The sequence below is a fragment of the Anabrus simplex genome, chromosome 3 (assembly GCF_040414725.1).
Source record: "Anabrus simplex isolate iqAnaSimp1 chromosome 3, ASM4041472v1, whole genome shotgun sequence".
Classification (NCBI taxonomy): Eukaryota; Metazoa; Arthropoda; class Insecta; order Orthoptera; family Tettigoniidae; genus Anabrus; species Anabrus simplex.
In genome coordinates, this window is record NC_090267.1 from 397389094 (window position 1) to 397407972 (window position 18879).

Genomic DNA, 18879 nt, shown 5'->3' on the forward strand with positions numbered 1-18879 from the left:
TCCATGCCTTTCCAAATGAACATTTCACGAATTTTTTCACGGGTTTTAAAGATTCCAAGATGCCCTCCTAATGGGGTCTCATGATAATACTTGAAGATCATAGGCACAAGAACCGCTGGCACGACAACCTTCATCATCTTATCATGCCTCGATGGGCAACATAAAACACCATTCCTCAGAACATAAGGGACGACATGTTCCCCAGAAGAAAGGGTTTCCATTATCGGACCCAGCGTCGGATCTTCACGTTGGTATTTCTCGATATCCCTAAAGAGCATGGGAGCATCTGTTAGGATGGCATTAACCTCAGATAGTATGGACTCGGAAGGTGATGAACTGTCGACAGGTTCATGGGTCTCGACGTCGTTAGAAAACATACGGCTGAGTCCATCAGCAACAACATTTTCAGTACCTCTGATATGTCGTACATCGAATTGGAAGGCAGAAATACGGATGGCCCAACGGGCTATACGACCAGTACGACGCGGCCTACCTAAGACCCAGCTTAAGGCTTGATTATCTGTCTCCAAGTCGAATTTGACATGTTGCAGATAGAGACGGAACTTTTCTAAGGCAAATAAAACTGCCAAACCTTCAAGCTCATATATGGAGTATTTTGCTTCTTGAGCCGAGAGAGTCCTAGATGCATAGGCGATGGGGCGCCTCCCTAGTTCAGTCTCTTGAAGAAGGACTGCAGCTACCGCCGACGACGACGCGTCGGTTTGGACGATGAATTTCTTCGAGAAATCAGGCATAGCAAGTACAGGGGCATTACAGAGAGCTAATTTAAGGTCTTCAAAAGCGGCTTGTTGAGACGGTCCCCACTCGAATTTGATGCCTTTCCTACGGAGAAGGTTTAAGGGCGCCGCTCTATTAGCAAAATTAGGAATGAACTTCCTGAAGAAATTCACCATGCCAATGAACCTGGCGATACCTTTAATGTCCTTGGGAGGTTTAAAATCACCGATGGCCTGTGTTCTAGAATGATCGACTGCTACACCATCAGGTGACACAATATGCCCTAGGAATGACATAGAGGGCTTAGCAAAGGCAACCTTGGACAACTTAACAGTTAACCCAGCCTTACGAAGGCGATTGAGAACTTCTCGCAAATGATATAGATGTTCTTCAAAGGTTTCGGAAAATACGACGACATCATCCAAGTAGTGATATAAGTACTCAAATTTGATGTCGGAAAAGACCCTATCTAGTAGCCTAGTGAGCACAGCTGCCCCCGTGGGGAGCCCGAAAGGCACGCGGTTGTATTCATATAAATTCCAGTCCGTGGCAAACGCTGTAAGATGTTTAGACTCTTCGGCAAGGGGAATTTGGTTGTAGGCCTGATTCAAATCCAAGATCGTGAAGAACTTGGCCTTACGAAACCATGAAAAACAAGAATGAAGGTCGGGAAGGGGCACGGATTGCAACACCACCTTCCGATTGAGAGCCCTGTAATCAATGACAGGCCTGAAGCCTCCTTGGGGTTTCGGGACTAGAAAAATAGGCGAAGAATACGCTGACTTAGAGGGCCTAATAATACCATCCTTCAACATCTGATCGATGATTTCTTTCAGAGCCTTCATTTTAGGTGGAGATAGCCTATACGGTGGAAAACGGACAGGAATCGAATCCGTGACCTCAATTTTGTATTCAATAAGGTCAGTAACACCAAGAGTATCAGAGAACACCTCGGGAAACGACTGACACAGTTTCCGAATACTATCAGCCTGCTCCTCAGGTAGATGTCTAAGGTCTAACAACATCTCATCCTGGGTAGGCGAAATAGATGAACATGATACAGAATTACACTTTAACAAGGGAATTCTACAATTGGACGCAAATTTGAATGTGCACGACCTGCTCTGGAGATCGAGCACAAGACCAGTGTGAGAAATGAAGTCCGCTCCCAATATGATGGGGCAAGACAAACGCTTGGCCACAAACAATTTGATCTTCCATGTAAATTTAAAAACCCGAATTTTGACATGTAAGGAACCTAGAATTTCTAATGGAGATGAATTAGCCGAAACATATTTAACAGGAGATGAGTCATAGTCAGGGAGTTTACAAACAGATTTCAATTTAGAATACCATTCAGCCGAAATAATCGAACAAACACTGCCTGAATCTAAGAGAGCTGTTATAGGCTCGTTATTTAACTCAATCTTAAGAAAAGGAACAGGTGCGGGGGTATCCGCCGCAATCCTAAGACATTCTTTAGGGCATTCAAAAGATGAATTTGAAGGCTGATCGTTCTCTGCATTTACAACCTGTTTACTAGGGGCTGAGTCTCGGGAAGATGGATTAATCGACTCAGCCGAAGCCACTAGTCACCTTTTAGTATTGGCATAGGTGGAATTTGCACCAGAAGTTGAGCAGGAGGGGGTGCTATTAGAGTTTGGGCAATTCTTGGCGATATGTGAGAAGGCCCCACACTTAAAACAGCCTTGTGATGACCCTGCTCCATTCCTTGTCCCACTTGACTTGATCAGAGGACACTTATTCCGCAGATGGTCAGGCGACCCGCAAGCATAACATTTACGGGGATTGACTGGTCGGCGAGGTGGAGGCCGAGTGTTACTAAAGGAAGGCGGGGGTTCTTTCGCGACACGCAAAGAATCGGCGTATCTAACTCCTTCCGCTGAGACGGCCAATGCTTCAAGTTCAGAGAAGGTTTGCGGACACGCCGCGAAACACAAATATGACCTGTAGGATGGCGAAATACCTTCTACAATAGCCTGCACAATCTGATCTTCAGGAAAGTGCAGAGCAAACACCCTAGTGTAGAATTTGATATCTTGAATGAAATCGGCCAAGTTTTCATCCAAGCGCTGTACACGGTAATAGTACTTCTGAATCAGGGAGGACCTGGCCCTAGCCGGGATGAAGTTAGCTAGCAAATGGGCATGGAAATCCTCAATAGATGATTGCTCGGCAATGGCTCTTACGATTTTATCAGAGAGAATACCAATAGCATACGGATAGATAATTTGCAAAATTTGACATGGCGAAAGAGAAAAAACAAGAGCATGATCCTGAAATTCCACTAGAAATCTTAAAAATGAAATTACATCACTGGTGGTGTTGACGGAAAACTTAGAGATACCTCTAAGCAACATTGCCAATGGATGAGGCAAGCTACTGAACCCAGGTGACATAGTCGTTAAAGGTTTCAATGGCAAAGAAGTTAATTCAGAGCGGATGTTACCCAATGACGCACGGCGTTCAGATTCGTTGTTCGATGGGGCAGAGATAGTTTGAGCAGCAACGGTTATCCTATTGACTTCTCCCTGAGGAGGCTCTTCCTCGTTACCTACATTCACCGTGGCGGGTTGATCAGTTTTGGGAGGAACTTCGCCGGTTAGCAATTGAGTGACCTTATTAGACAATTCAGAAATAGTTTCAAGGAGCGTATTAGCGTCCTTCCTCTGAACGTCATTCACCTTTAGAGACAACAGATCATTAACTCTATTTGCAAAGTGATACAGCCTGCCTTGCACACGCTTAATTTGATTAGGAGACGGATCGTTTTCATCAAAAAAGCTGACTACAGATGCTAGCCCGGTAATATTCTCGACGATCGTGGAAAGAGAGTCATCAATTTCTTTCTCTCCCAAATTGGGGATGGAAATGGGCAAATCAAGGGACTCTCTAAGCTTGTTGGTGTCGATTGCAACCGTGCCTCCAGATTGCACATTTCTGATAGTTAACTCGTATATCAACTCCTCTTTGCGCAAGTAGTTAAGGAGGAGAACATCGCGAGGGCCGGGCATGATGACAGAACAATTTTGAAAAACTCAAAAAATTCCAGCAACTGAGAAAATTATTAGAGTTCGAATCAAAGCAATGTTTAGCCGTCAAAAGGGGCTAAATTGAGACCCATTCAACCACGCTCTGCTACCACTTGTTACGGAGATATCCGTGGTAGGTAGAGGTGAAAGAAGGTGCGGGTGTGAATGGGTTTCAAGCTACGAAATTAACGTGCAATGTAAAATTAATTTAAAATTTAACTAGGTTATATTTTCTTTTCAAAAACAAGAGATAACAATCATAACAGGTACAGAGTAGCAAAAATGTAGGTACAATATTACTGGATTCGGGCTCAGTGCCCTTACTTCATAACTCTCGGGCAATCAGCCCCGCCTTACTCCAAAAAAAAAAATTTAGCCAAGGGGCAGAAAACCCCATTCATGCCCAGGAGCAATGGCTCCAAACATTACACATAAAGCCTGCACGAGGCATACAGAAACAAATTTCAAAGAGCGATCCGCTCTCAAAATTGTAAGCCTATCACAAGGCCACACCAAACTCTACCTTCAAGCTGTCCTCTAAGGACGTATTCACAGGGGTAAAATACCCAACCTACTGAGGTCTATTACATGAAAAGAAGGTTGATTACATGACCTCTAAAATAACAATTTGAGAGGAGGCGATCTTGCACTCCTAATACACTTTGTTTTTAAAACCTAGTCTGGCTCTGGGCCGCTAACGCAAGGGCTAATCCCATACTACAGAGGTGACTTAGAGAAGAACACTTTACATTACATAAACGAAGAATAGTTTGAGAAAATACGTTCACCTCAAAACAAATGTGAGTGGGAGCTCGAGAGGGTTAGCACTCTCTATCCCAATATGTAGCTTTACAAGAAAAAGATGAAAAGAGTAATTACATTTTAGGAAAAGGTTACATGATGGAAATGCTTCGAACCCGCCGCGAGTGTTAAACTGCCGACCTAGCAAGAAAAGAAGTTATTAATAGGCCATTACCTGGTGTTGAACGGCTGAAGAAGAAAGAGGCGCTTCCCGCCTCCTGCTATGTACTTAATACACTGAAAGATGGAACAGAAGTGGCCTGGAGACCCTAAAATCAGCAGTTTATATCCTCTCGCGGAAGATTCTAGGCGTTAGGGGAAATAAAACACCCTCCCTCAAAGTTTTTATTGGCTAGGGAAAAGAAACCCCTACATAGAGGAAGAAGAAACACATTATTGGTGGAAAATTAATTAAAGAAATTCGGGATTGGCTAGATCCAAAATAAGGGGAAAAAGAGGGGTATACAGCCAACTTAAACCATGACAGAAAGAAATTTAACAAAGAACAAACTCTTGAAATAAAAATTTCTCCAACAAAATAGTTCTTTGATTTCGCACTAGGTTGCACTATCGTAATTCTTCAGTAGTGTCCTCTAGAAGAGAAAGTTCACACTTCTTACTTCAAGCGAAACAAAGACACATCAAAAATGACACAGTTCACAAACTCAAAAATTTCCAAGTGGTGACATCTTCTGAGAAACGAGAAAATCAATAGAGTAGATAAAGTTCAGATTTCCACCAGAAGAGGAATTTCAACTGGCGCAACTTTTAAATGACCGGAGTAGAGGTGTACCGCCCGGTACAATAATAATAATAATAATAATAATAATAATAATAATAATAATAATAATAATAATAATAATAATTGCGTGTGGCCTTCGGAGAGACCTGGTGCACATCCTTTGAACTGACACCCTATGTGCGGCCTGTGCTTCTGTGAGGTGAGTGCCCGACATTCGAGGAATTCTAATGAGGAATGCAGCTCAAACACCCAACCACCGAAGCAGGGAAATTAACCAATGGAAGTTGAAATCTCCGACCCGACCGGGAATCGTACCCGAGAGCCCCTGGACCAAATGCGAGCACGATAACCATTTAGCCATGGAGTCGTTCCCCTCTCTGGTGATGCTGTAACAGACAAACGAACAAAAATTAAACAGAACCCGAAATAGGCTGTTATTTGTCCTGAACGGTATAAAAATCACATATCAGGATAATATTAAAATACTACATACAGAAGTACAATTTTATAAATGTGGATAGTGGACTGGCCCACATGATATCCTGCCTAACAATACAAGAACAGTGTCGACCAGCAATGAAAATCCACAGCCTGTTTCCAGTCATTCAACCGAGTCAGAAATGGAATGAATGAAGACCCCATCTAGCGGCGAGGATAGGAATTGTGCCGGCTGCCGGAGCCTGTCGCACTCTTCTGGGGCAATGATAATAAATGAGGGATGAAATCAAATGATATTGGAGAGTGTTGCTGGAATGAATTATGACAAGGAAAACCGGAGTACCCGGAGAAAAACCTGTCCCGCCTCCGCTTTACCCAGCACAAATCTCACATGGAGTGACCGGGATTTGAACCACGGGACCCAGCGGTGAGAGGCCGGCGTGTTGCCGCCTGAGCCACGGAGGCTCCTAGCAGTGAGAATGAAGAATTAAACGAAATAACATTTAAAACACCAGTCCGTACAATAACCGTTTGTAAGTAATCGAGCTATGTTTCTTAGCCACGAGTGCACAGGAAACAAGGATTATCTGCAAATTTATTACGTTGTCACATATACAATTCAGTGAAAACTGCAGTAAGTGGGGTGCATGTTACCAATTTGTCCCCATACATCCTGACCAAACACGGATGATAAAGCCATGTAACGGGCTTGTTCCCATCTAATCAACTCATAGCAGATTTAGGGAAAGTGTAGTGCGGCGAACCACTTGCGGGATTACCAAGGGGCGGGAGTCCTGAATAATGGATGAGCAGGCCCCCTTCCCCCGCTCCACTCTAACCAGCCTCTTGGCAGCCAGCCCACTTCTTCCTGCACCTCCTTCTCCGGCGCTTCATGAATAACATCGCACCAATTAAAGAGTAAAGAAATACAAGGCAGCAGGATTTTAATGCTTATCACAATGACATATCGAATTTATTTTGGGATACACGCAATAGAGCGCAGCATAGGCTTGAGTCAAGCAAGCATGCCGGGCCCGGTGTGAAAAGAAACAAAAAACCCATTTAATTACAGTATTCAGTATAGGCTTTTATTATTATTATTATTATTATTATTATTATTATTATTATTATTATTATTATTATTATTATTATTATTTCCGTATTTGTCCATCTGTAGACCGCATAGAACTTAAGGCTTCTTGGCCTTTCTTCTCTTCTCTTCTCTTCTCTTCTCTTCTCTTCTCTTCTCTTCTCTCCTCTTCTTCGGAAATGATTCGTTCGGGCCTCCGTTTTAGTGGTTTCTCTTCAAATGATTGTAGACTCGACTTTTCTTCTGATCTCTCTTTTATTGTGGATCATCTGTAGTGTAATTCCAACTTCTTGACCGCAACTACCCACTTCGAGGTGGCCTTTAACCCCATGATGTAATTGAAGAACCTTTTTGTCAGCCGTTTGTCATCCATTCTTACCAAGTGTCCGTAGAATTTCAGCCTTCGTTTCCGCGTTGTGTCCGTGACCTTTTAATTTACTTGTGGAGATCCTCTTTTCTCCTTTTCTTCCAGGTCCCATCAGTAGTCTTCTATGGTCCCGGAAGTTTCCTCAGAATCTTCCTTTCCTACTTTTCGAGTTCTTGCAGCTCCCCTTTTTCTATTTAAAACCAGGCACTCTGAAGCGTACAATCCTTCCGGTTTTATTACTGAGTTATAACGTCGGATTACTCGTTGACTGAATGGTCAGCGTACTGGCATTTTAAGGCCCACTTCTTCAGAGATTTCATGCAGGCACTCCAGCACCTTTTGAGTGTCTTCTCGGTTTTTGGCTAAGATGGCAAGGTCATCTGCAAAAGCTAAACACTTCATTTCTAGGTTCGGTCCTTTCTTCCTCAGGTGTATTCCACTTATTCATTATTTTCTCCAGTACGATATTGAAAAGGATCGGGGATAATCCGTGTCCTCGTCTGACCCCTGTCATTATTATTAGGCTATTATTATTATTATTATTATTATTATTATTATTATTATTATTATTGTGACCGCGTGTGTTAAAGCGCTACAGCTATGGAGCCAAGCTCTACATTCAGAAGACGAGTGGGTCCTAAGAATGCTTTGTTGTGGTTTCTCATTTTCACTTCCAGGCAAATGTCGGGATAGTTCCCATTCGTAGACCACAACCGATTCTGTCCACTTCATTGCCCATTTTCACTCACCATCATTCCTTTCATCTTCATTACCTCCTCAACTGAGGTTGGCGTCAGGAAGAGCATCCCACCGTAAACATATACGCCAGATAATTGAATTTCACCTTATCCCCGACATCGTATCAAGAAACGAGACTAAAGGACAGGTTATCACAGCCGGGCCGAGTGGCTCAGACGGTTGAGGCGCTGGCCTTTTGACCCCAACTTGGCAGGTTCGATACTGGCTCAGTCCGGTGGTATTTGAAGGTGATCAAATACGTCAGCCTCGTGTCGGTAGATTTACTAGCATGAAAAACTCCTGCTGGACTAGATTCCGGGACGTAAAGCCAATAACATTATTATTATTATTTAGGCCTATTTATTTATTTATTTATTTATTTATTTATTTATTTATTTATTTATTACTCTAAAAACTATTATTTTGAACATCCGTCTTCTTCTGCTGCTTTTTCCACACGTTGGTGGGATCGCGCATGCGAACTGTGTCGCAACATGTGGACTTTGCCATGTTTTACGGCCGGATGCCCTTCTTGACACTGGCCCTATGGGGAGGGAAATATTCCCTATCGTATGTTTCTGTGGTGGTTGACTTACAATTAGAAAAACTAATGTCGATATTATGTAACTATATTTTTCAAAGAAACTGAAACGTCCAGAATGTAGGCCTACTTCGGAGGTAGAGAGCAAGTTACCACAGAAACTGAACAGGCCCTACGGCGATAATACTGTACCATGTCTTCGGACACTCCCGGCACTAAAAACCATACGATAAATAATTTTAAAACAACAACACCATTAACTGGAGCGAATTCAATAGTTATTTGTGTACCAAGTTTGAAAAACAAAAGTTAAGCTCTTCAGTCCTGAAAAAAACTGGGACATTTTTTCGTGAATGTGTGAGGTAACAGGCGGTAAGCTGTGCGTTTGTGTAGGAGATGTATCTCTTCTACCATGTGATTTAATAATGTATTAATATTTTTGACTTCCTACTTCTGAAACGCTTCATCATATACGATACCACAGGACTGAACGAAGACGATAAATAGACTAAAGGTGTTGCATCTGAGTAGCATATAACACTAGAGGCGGATAATAATAATAATAATAATAATAATAATAATAATAATAATAATAATAATAATAATAATAATAATAATAATAATAATAATAATAATGTTAGATATCCCAGAAATCCTACTCTGGAAAGCATGGATTTAGAGTGGAGCAGTCAACATACATCGTACTTGTGTGCGAAATAGAAGATAGAAAACTCAGGTAGGAGGTTGAGCCGACATAAAGTTTTACAGTTTTCGGAGATCAAAGTAAAATAGTTTTAAAATTAAAAATGTCATATTGAGCCAGTTTTTCTCAGAATCGTTGCGCGTTTCAAATCAAGCAAGATTCACTGCAATCATTATATGGCAAGTAGTTTCTTTCTTCAGACGAAAGAGCTCGCTATTGTTGTGTGCTGCCATGACGACTTCAGCGGCCTACATTCCGTAAAGCAAGGTGTTTTAGAGAGCATGTACTAAAAAGATCTTAACGACTTTCTACAGCTGAGCGCTCAGGTTACGGAAACTACAACTCGTTCACCTTTTCAGCAGCGATTTGTCTGGATTCAATCCTGAAACTAGAAGAAAAATATACAGCGAGTGGTGGTGATGATGATGATGATGATGATGATGATGATGCTTGTTGTTTAAAGGGGACTAACATCTAGGTTATCGGCTCCTAATGGTACGATGTCGAACGAAATGTAATAATCATTAAAATTTTAAAATCTATCTACTGATTATAATTTAAAACAAACGGTGATGAAAAATGATTATGAATTTAAAGTAATCAGTGGATCTAATTCGCAACGCCTTATATTCTTAAAAAACGATAGAGGAAATGGTAGCAGGTAGAATAAGACATTGCCTTGAAGTGTGATCATATATATCATTCAAGTTAAAAGTTAACAAACACATTCAAATAGACAAAACGAACTAAAACAGAGTCAGCGGAATAAAACGTAGTTAACAATAAAGTAAAATTGAAAGCAGATTAAAATACCTCATTTTTATATACTATAAGACAGGCCTCTATCCCTCATAAAACGGTTTAGTCAGTCAAGTATTATGCCCACACTTCCCGTTGACGTTTCTCGTTTCATTATTAGCTTTTAAGTCTATATACTACTAAAGAAATCCCTGTTGTTAAGCTCCATAAAATAACATGTATTCAAATATTCTGGCCTACGTGAATTACTTGATGTGTAGACCAAATTATGCCGTTTGTTGGAGCAAATTCTAAGACCACATAAACCTAATACCACTGGGGTGGAAAGAGTTGACCAACGGGAGTTGGACAGGGAAGATGAAGGCACAGGTAAGTGAAAGCAATGTCAGGCTCAGAACTCACTCCTAAGTTGAGAGCCCCTGGAGGTGGATGTATTTTACCGCCCTCACCCACAGGGGGAAACAAATAGAAAAGCCGCCAAAATGAAGAATTCCTCTTCCACCATATTTTCACCTAGGGCTACGTTTTGCAACTACAGGGCACAAACTAAGGTTGGTTTATCTTCTCTTTACTGTCCTTGTAAACGACTCCCCTTTTTCATTATATGTCTGATGTCCCTTGGTCATCTGTTCTCTTCAAACCCCGGCGGCCGTACGCTACACTTGCTGGGTTCTGAGAAGTCTTTAATTTTTCTCTCCATGCACCTTTCCAGTTCTTGGATAACAACAGTGGCGTACGGTGATATTGGTTAACGGTGATATGAGCCATGTTAAGACTGGTTATTCAAATGCATTTCACCGGTACCTTAATTATATCTATTTTTATCCCGGCTCTGCCACGAAAATTTGAAAAGCGGTACGAGGGCTGGAACGGGGTCGACTCAGCCTCGGGAGGTCAAATGAGTAGAGGTGGGTTCGATTCCCACCTCAGCCATCCTGAAAGTGGTTTTCCATGGTTTCCCACTTCTCCTCCAGGCTAATGCCGGGATGGTACCTAACTTAAGGCCACGGTCGCTTCCTTCCCTCTTCCTGGTCTATCCCTTCCAGTCTTCTCATCCCCCCGCAAGGCCCCTGTTCAGCATAGCAGGTGAGGACGCCTGGGAGAGGTACTGGTCATTCTCCCCAGTTGTATCCCCCGAGCCAATGTCTCACGTTCCAGGACACTGCCCATGAGGCGGTAGAGGTGGGATCCCTCACTGCGTCCGAGGTAGAAGCCAACTGTGGAGGGTAAACAGATTAAGAAGAAGAATATAAATAATAATGTTATTTGTTTTACGTCCCACTAACTACTCTTTTACGGTTTTCGGAGACGCCGAGGTGCCGGAATTTAGTCCCGCAGGAGTTCTTTTACGTGCCAGTAAATCTACCGACACGAGGCTGACGTATTTGAGCACCTTCAAATACCACCGGACTGAGCCAGGATCGAACCTGCCAAGTTGGGGAAGAATATAAAGAAAAATATGACATATCATAAACATCCGGGCCCTTATTATTATTATTATTATTATTATTATTATTATTATTATTATTATTATTATTATTATTATTATTATTATTTCAGTTTACAAAAAGGAAAGTTCAGCCGGGGGGTGGCGGGTTACGACACAGGATACCTTCATTCTTTGACGCTTTGGAACTCTGTTTTACCTCTTAAAGTAACAAGGGGCACCACCACAATCAACGAAATGTGAACGTGCGAACATAACCACACGTATGGTACTCATAATAACCGGGCTGAGTGGCTCAGACGGTTGAGGCACTGGCCTTCTGACCCCAACTTGGCAGGACGGTTGAGGCACTGGCCTTCTGACCCCAACTTGGCAGGTTCGATCCTCAGTCCAGTGGCATTTGAAGGTCCTCAAATACGTTAGCTTCGTATCGGTAGATGATTTACTGGCACGTAAAACAACTCCTGTGAGACTAAGTTCCGGCACCTCGGCGTCTCCAAAAAAATAAACAATCAAAATAGTTGGTAGGACGTAAAAGCAATATTATTATTATTATTATTATTATTATTATTATTATTATTATTATTATTATTATTATTATTATTATTATTATTATTATTATTATTATTATTATTATTATTATTTATAATATCTACTATGTTACGAACGTGGACGGGAAAGTTCAAATCCTGTTCTGGGAATTCGGGCACCAATCCTATCGTAAGAGTGCATTAATCTGAGGGACAGGCACTCCAGGAAAATGCTGTGATAGTATCCAAATTCATAGTCTGAAACCTATGCCATTCCTGTACCCGAAGAGTTGTAAGTATAACGACTGAAAAATAGAATCGGTATCTGGTAGACTAATATTGCTACACACAATAGAATTCAGACCTCATGAACAACAAATGTCTAGATTTTTGACGTGAAACCTTCTTTATAAAAATTCGGTCCTACGTTAGTATTTGCGTTCAAAAACTCGATGAAACGTATTTGAAGTCACATTTGAAACGCTCACACAGTTAGATTAAAAGCAGAACTAACGTAATTACATACGTTGGAAATGTGTGTTTTTGTAGCTAACGAACCAAGAAAACAGCGACTGTTAAGCAACCAAACATTTCAAACGAGAAAAATGTGAATTGCGGAGTTCATATGACTTGGTCGCAAAATATTCAAAGTGCATCAAAATAAACGGATAAAAAAACATCGAAAACGTATCAATCTTCAGTACAAGAAGAAGCGAATGAGGAATCCAGCAAGCCCAAAACGGCGTATACTAAGCGAGAGACCGCGCGTGTCGGAGACGGTGCGGCAGAGAGTACGTCTAGGGATCTGTCCGTTATGCAGACTGATGCCGTCGGCGGATCGAGTGAGGCCGTAGGACACTCGGAGACCGAGCTCGGGAGTCCGTCCGAGTTACGATTTGAGCAGTAGGTTGTCGGCGACGAGACAATGGAGGACGATTTTGGATACACCGACGTTTCCACACGTAAGTTCTCCTTACTTGTTGTTCATTAATGATAAAAGATGAGCAATAACAAACAACAACAACAACAACAATAATAATAATAATAATAATAATAATAATAATAATAATAATATCGCTTTTTACGTCCCGCTAACTACTTTATTGCGGGTTTCGGAGACGCGGAGTTGCCAGAATGCAGTCCCGCAGGTTCCTTTACGTGCCAGTAAATACATCGACACGGGGCTGACGTAGGCTATTTCAGCACCTACAAATACCACCGGTCTGAGCCAGGGTCGAACCTGCCAAGTTGGGGTTCCTCAACCGTCTGAGCTATTCAGCCCGGCGTCCATAAATCTAGTCTGTTCTGTACATTCCATCTAAATCTGAATTTACGATTTCGATGCACATTAGTTCAATTGAGGGTAGATGGACCAGTGGTTACGAGACTGCTTTTGGTGCCCCTGAGAGATGTGTGGGGTACTCGAGCAGAGCTGGACTGGAGTTGGTTCCCAAACCATTTTCGAGGAGACACTCCAGTTGGTTTCCAAACTGCTGAAGGGTTAGGATAGGAGTTGTTTCCCAGTTAACAACACATTCCTTTCCATTAATCCTAGATTGCGTGCCTAAAGCCTGAATTTATTTCCAAATCTCTCTGCAGTGTTCCTATGGAGTGTAGGCATATGACGCTGTTGATGGTGATGCGTCCGTCGGATGGGGACGTAAGGCTTTGAGCAGACGCCTTGGTGTTATTCGATAGGAGTAGGCTACGTGCCACACCAGGTTACACCCTCTCCTTACCCCCATTATCCTAATCAGCCCACATCCAGACGCGCAGGTCGTCTATGGGCATCAAATAGAAAAACCTGCACCAGGTGAGCCGAACATGTCCTCGGACACACCTGGCACTAAAAGCCATATGATAAATAAAAATCCTTCCCGTGCAGGACTATAACAGGACTGTCCAGTACTACTGCAGTAGGTCTGGTTTTAAAATGTTATTATACGGTAACAAAATAATAATTCCCCACTTTCGAGGTAAAATAAATAAATTATACAGTACATTAAAATGAACTTAAGTCTAAAATTAAATTATGATGGATGGTAAACATTTAAACAGATGTGTTGGAGGAATGAATATCCAATTATACCGCTTTCTTTTAAACCTCAAGATTCATTTCTGGAGATTTTCTCACGCTTTTTCTTTCTAGACCAAGTTTTATCTTTGTTCGTTAATTTGACGTAACTGTGGGACTGAATTTCCAGAAGGATATCTCTCAATTGGAATATATTGGGGTATGGAGCGTAAAAGTATGCGTTCAATTTACTGTTGAAAGTTTGACGCAAGGTATAACTTGAAAACAATATTCTCTCACCCATGGGTAACTAATTCAGATATCGAGCTCCAATTATTATTATTATTATTATTATTATTATTATTATTATTATTATTATTATTATTATTATTATTATTATTATTATTATTATTATTACATCGATATGATCGCATTGTTTTCGAAGTTATGTCATGAAACAGGCACTGTATATAAACATTTATATCAGTTCAGTTAATGTAAGTACCTGTAAATTAAAATTATAATTTATTCTTATCTGTATGCCGGCCCCGTGGAGTAGGGGTAGCGTGCCTGCCTCACGCCCGGAGGCCCCGAACTCGATTCCCGGCCAGGTCAGGGATTTTTCTCTCGGCCTGAGAGCTGGTTCGAGGTCCACTCAGCCTACGTGATTAGAATTGAGGAGCTACCTGACGGTGCGATGGTGGCCCCGGTCTTGAAAGCCTAGAATAACGGCCGAGAGGATTCGTCGTGCTGACCACACGGGCCCTCGTAATCTGCAGGACAAAGCCCTTTCAAGGACGTAAGTGCCGTGGGGTTTGGTTCTTACCTGTATATATAAATTGTAATCCGTAATTGTGAAACACACTGTAACTGTCCGACTCGTTGGCTGAACGGTCAGCGTACTGGCCTTCAGTTCAGAGGGTCCCGGGTTCGATTCCCGGCCGAGTCGGGGATTTTAACCTTAATTGGTTAATTCCAATGGCACGGGGGCTGGGTGTATGTGTTGTCTTCATCATTTCATCCTCATCACGACGCGCAGGTCACCTACGGGTGTCAACTAGAAAGACCTGTGCCTGGCGAGCCGAACCCGTCCTGGGATATCCCGGCACTAAAAGCCATACGACATTTCACACTGTAACTTCCAGAATGGTAATAGGTGACGAGAACGATTGAGAATAAATATTCCATCCATTGCAAATTGTGTATTACGCGCTCTATAATTTTCACGAAGATATATTTTGTAATGTAACTTTCTAGAAGCCCGGCAAGGCACATATATAAGGAGACGATCTTGACGGTGACAAGCTAGTTGCTGTTTAGTAGAGTTTTGGTGTAGCAAGTGTATATCCCGGGTGACATGCAATATTTGCAGTCTCCATATTGAAATACGCAGTCATCTGTTTTCAACTGTGTTTCAAAGTTGTAACCTCCATATTGAAGTGTTGGCAGTTGTGTTAATAATGGCGGCTCTGTTGATATTCTCGAAATGAAGTGTTTTGCTACTGTGAATAAGGTTATGTGTGTGTTAATTTGTGAATATATGTGAATAAAATTTATTGTACCAACTGACAGCATTTTGTGTGCATCTGTGTGGCTACGGTAAGTTTAACAGCAATCGGTGGTACGTTCTTCCGCACATAATTCCACCTAAATTGGAGGAAGATGTTGGGGTGTCTGCAGCAATACAGGTGTAAGGGGCGTGGCGTTCCTGGGGGTTAGACTCCCCTCCCCCCGTGGAATTTTTGCAAACAAAAATAAACATAAACTGACAATAAACAAGTGAAAGTCTACTCAAAGGGTTGGCTCTTTTGAATATTCACAGAGACAACATTTTTAGACCAACAGATCTCTTGAATCTAATTTCTAAGAAGCCTCGAAAGTTGTATTTTAGATTGTAATCTGAACATACCAATCGCCGTAGAACTATTCACTTTGAACATATTTTCCTTGTTCTTTATTTTTACTTGTATTAGTGTCCTTATGACACGCTTGCATGCGCGCACCATACACGCACAAGCACCTTCTTTATGTTCTATCATAATTTTTTAACCATAACCCCCCACACCCAATCGGTCGATCTTGGCTAGGCTACTGACAGGTGTCAGGGAGATATCAAAATTTTCATCTATTCACATCAGTGGGTTTCTTAGCCATTAGATTCTCGACAATATATGATTCAGTTTCTTCAAGTGGCAAGAGATCAAGTCCAAATGTATGTTAATAGTTGTCTTAAGAATTCAGTAGTTAACCCAATGGACTGCATTTTACCGTACCACGATAATGATTATAATCAGTTCCCGATGTATCTACAAATTCAGTAATATTACATTCAAGATCGAAAATTAACGGGAAACCAACTGGAGCCCCAGAAGTTCGGCTTCGGAACCATCTTGAGAACTCCGTCGTGCGGCTAATAGGAGGTACCCGCAAATCGAGAACATCTTTATATGACCTTATGTAAATGATTTCCTGATACGCAATTATTTAATCCGACCTTTAAGCCGATATTTCAATTCCGTGCAGTCCTGATTTTAAAATGTGCTTGTCTAAACAAACTTCATTAACATTCATCAGAATTTGTTTTGCGTTGACGCACGATATAATACATCGATCTACTTCACCAGTGGATGTAGCCGACTTTCAGTTAGTTTGCATTTTGCCAACCAATTATTACCATATGTGGAGCGTTTCGTAACTTCGTACTTATGGTTAGTTACATTGTGTTATGTGAATGGGGACCAAATCATGTACGTTTACTATGTACTGCTTTATTTTGTTATGGAATTGTTTTTTCAGTTGTTGCTCCAAACTTAGTTCCGGAATTAGGCCTACTTGTAGCTTCATACTGTATTTATTCAAGTACTTATCACCATCGCATGTTTTATGCACCCTGATTTGTTTCAGTTCGAACTGGGGTTTTTCCCCCCGTGTATTTGACGCACTCCTTTCCTCGAGTATTTACTATTCGTTACGTGAATGTTACGAAATGCAGATGGCAAGTAGCAGCTTTTGTATTTTGAAATATGGTATTTCCAAATTGCAGTGCTCGAATAGATCACTGTGTGAGTCAGAGCTGACATAACGCAGTAAGTCTCCGTGCAGCCTGTTACGAACAATGACTATTATATTCTATGCGAGCATTTCACGTGAGTTCTACGATCTCGTAACTGTTATTAAATCCTCAATGAGTAAGTATGCAAGTAATACTGCATCGTATATACGCGTGATAATCAATTACTCCGAGATTCATGGGAATAGGGCAACATGCCACCAGTTTGCAATGTGTGATACTGGAAGATAGAAGGGGGAAAAAAAAAAGAAAAAAAAACACTTCAAGTTACCAGCAAGCCTCGTGAAGTGTTTCTGAGGCCCGAAAACTGGTAAGTTACCGCAAGTAGAAGAGAAATTTCTGGATTACGTAATATCGTTGCGATACTGAGGATATGCCGTTTCCCATGACATGATTTTTTTCGGAGATGAACAGTTTCAAGAAGACGAGAATCTCGATCACGTTAGACGGGAATGAAGATGATTTGCTCTGGGAAGATTCAAGAGGTAACAACAGCAGCAGTTCTCTCTGCACTAGAAACGACGAATAACATATTATGAAGGAAACAATTGTTTTAACGGGAATGCCATTGCATACGGCTGTGATTGCCCCTTTAGCTAATTTGTATTCATTTTGAACTTTCCAGATCTAAGCTTATGCTCTTAACCGTTCAGAAGAAAACTAACACGATATTTTTACACCAAATAGCGATCAGTTTGTGTGTTTCCTCATGATTGTGAATATATTTATTTTATTTTCCTTTTCTTTGCGAAAGGGGCCGATGACTTGCGACGTTAGAATTTGTACGTCGAAATTGCGCGATTAATTAACGCAACCGGAATTTTCATCTATACTTTACTAAAAAATGTGCGTTAATTACTCTAGTAAATACCGGTATTTATTTATTTATTTATTTATTTATTTATTTATTTATTTAATTCCTCACTATCCATTCTTCACCCGGACAAATACACCTCGTTATTAATATTTCTGTCATCAAGAGTAAGTCCCTCGAAAGGAGTATTCGAAAGAAAAATTACAGTGGAGGAGTTATCTTTTGAGATGTGCAATGCACGTAGTGAACAAGAATGAAACTTCAGGTTTATCGTAGAATACTTACAGATTAATTTTCATAATATGCAGCCTATACGTGACTACTGATATCATCGCTGCACCGGCAAAATATCGTATCCCACGACGCCCTTCGTATCTATTATTCACCTTAAGACTGGTCACGTCTCCCAGCCACATATGGATATGCAGTCCATCAGAATTTTCGTTGTGTTCATTTTCGTATGCCAATGTGTAAAGGTAATTGAACCTTACTGTAGCGCGCTGTAATAATGTATATTTGCATGACGTATTTACGCACTGCTACAGTATAGCATTTAAGGTTCATTTTCGTTTACCCGTCAGCATAGGAAAACGTGCACAACGAAAATTGTTCCGATGGACTGCGTATCCATACGTGGGTGTGAGGCGTGACCAGTCTTAAGGAGAATAATGGATAGGAGGGCATTGTGGGATACAATATTTTGACGGTGCAGTGACGTTATAGTAATATGTACTACGTTTATAGAAAATGTTTTTCATATTCTGAAATTCTCCGTCCGTCTCCGTGGTGTAGTGGTTAGTGTGATTAGCTGTCACCTCCGGAGGTCCGGGTTCGATTCCCGGCTCTGCCACGAAAATTTGGCAAGTAGTAAGAGGGCTGGAATGGGGTCCACTCAGCTTCGGGAGGTCAACTGAGTACAGGTGGGTTCGATTCCCACCTCAGCCATCCTGGAAGTGGTTTTCCATGGTTTCCCACTTCTCCTCCAGGAAAATGCCGGGATGGTACCTAACTTAAGGCCACGGCCGCTTCCTTCC

At 41.5% G+C, this 18879-nt stretch overlaps 1 protein-coding gene across 1 annotated transcript in view; it reads left to right on the top strand.

Moving 5' to 3' along the window:
* sim (single-minded) overlaps positions 1-18879 on the top strand; it is a 434059-nt gene that overhangs the window by 222362 nt on the left and 192818 nt on the right. The window lies entirely within an intron of this gene.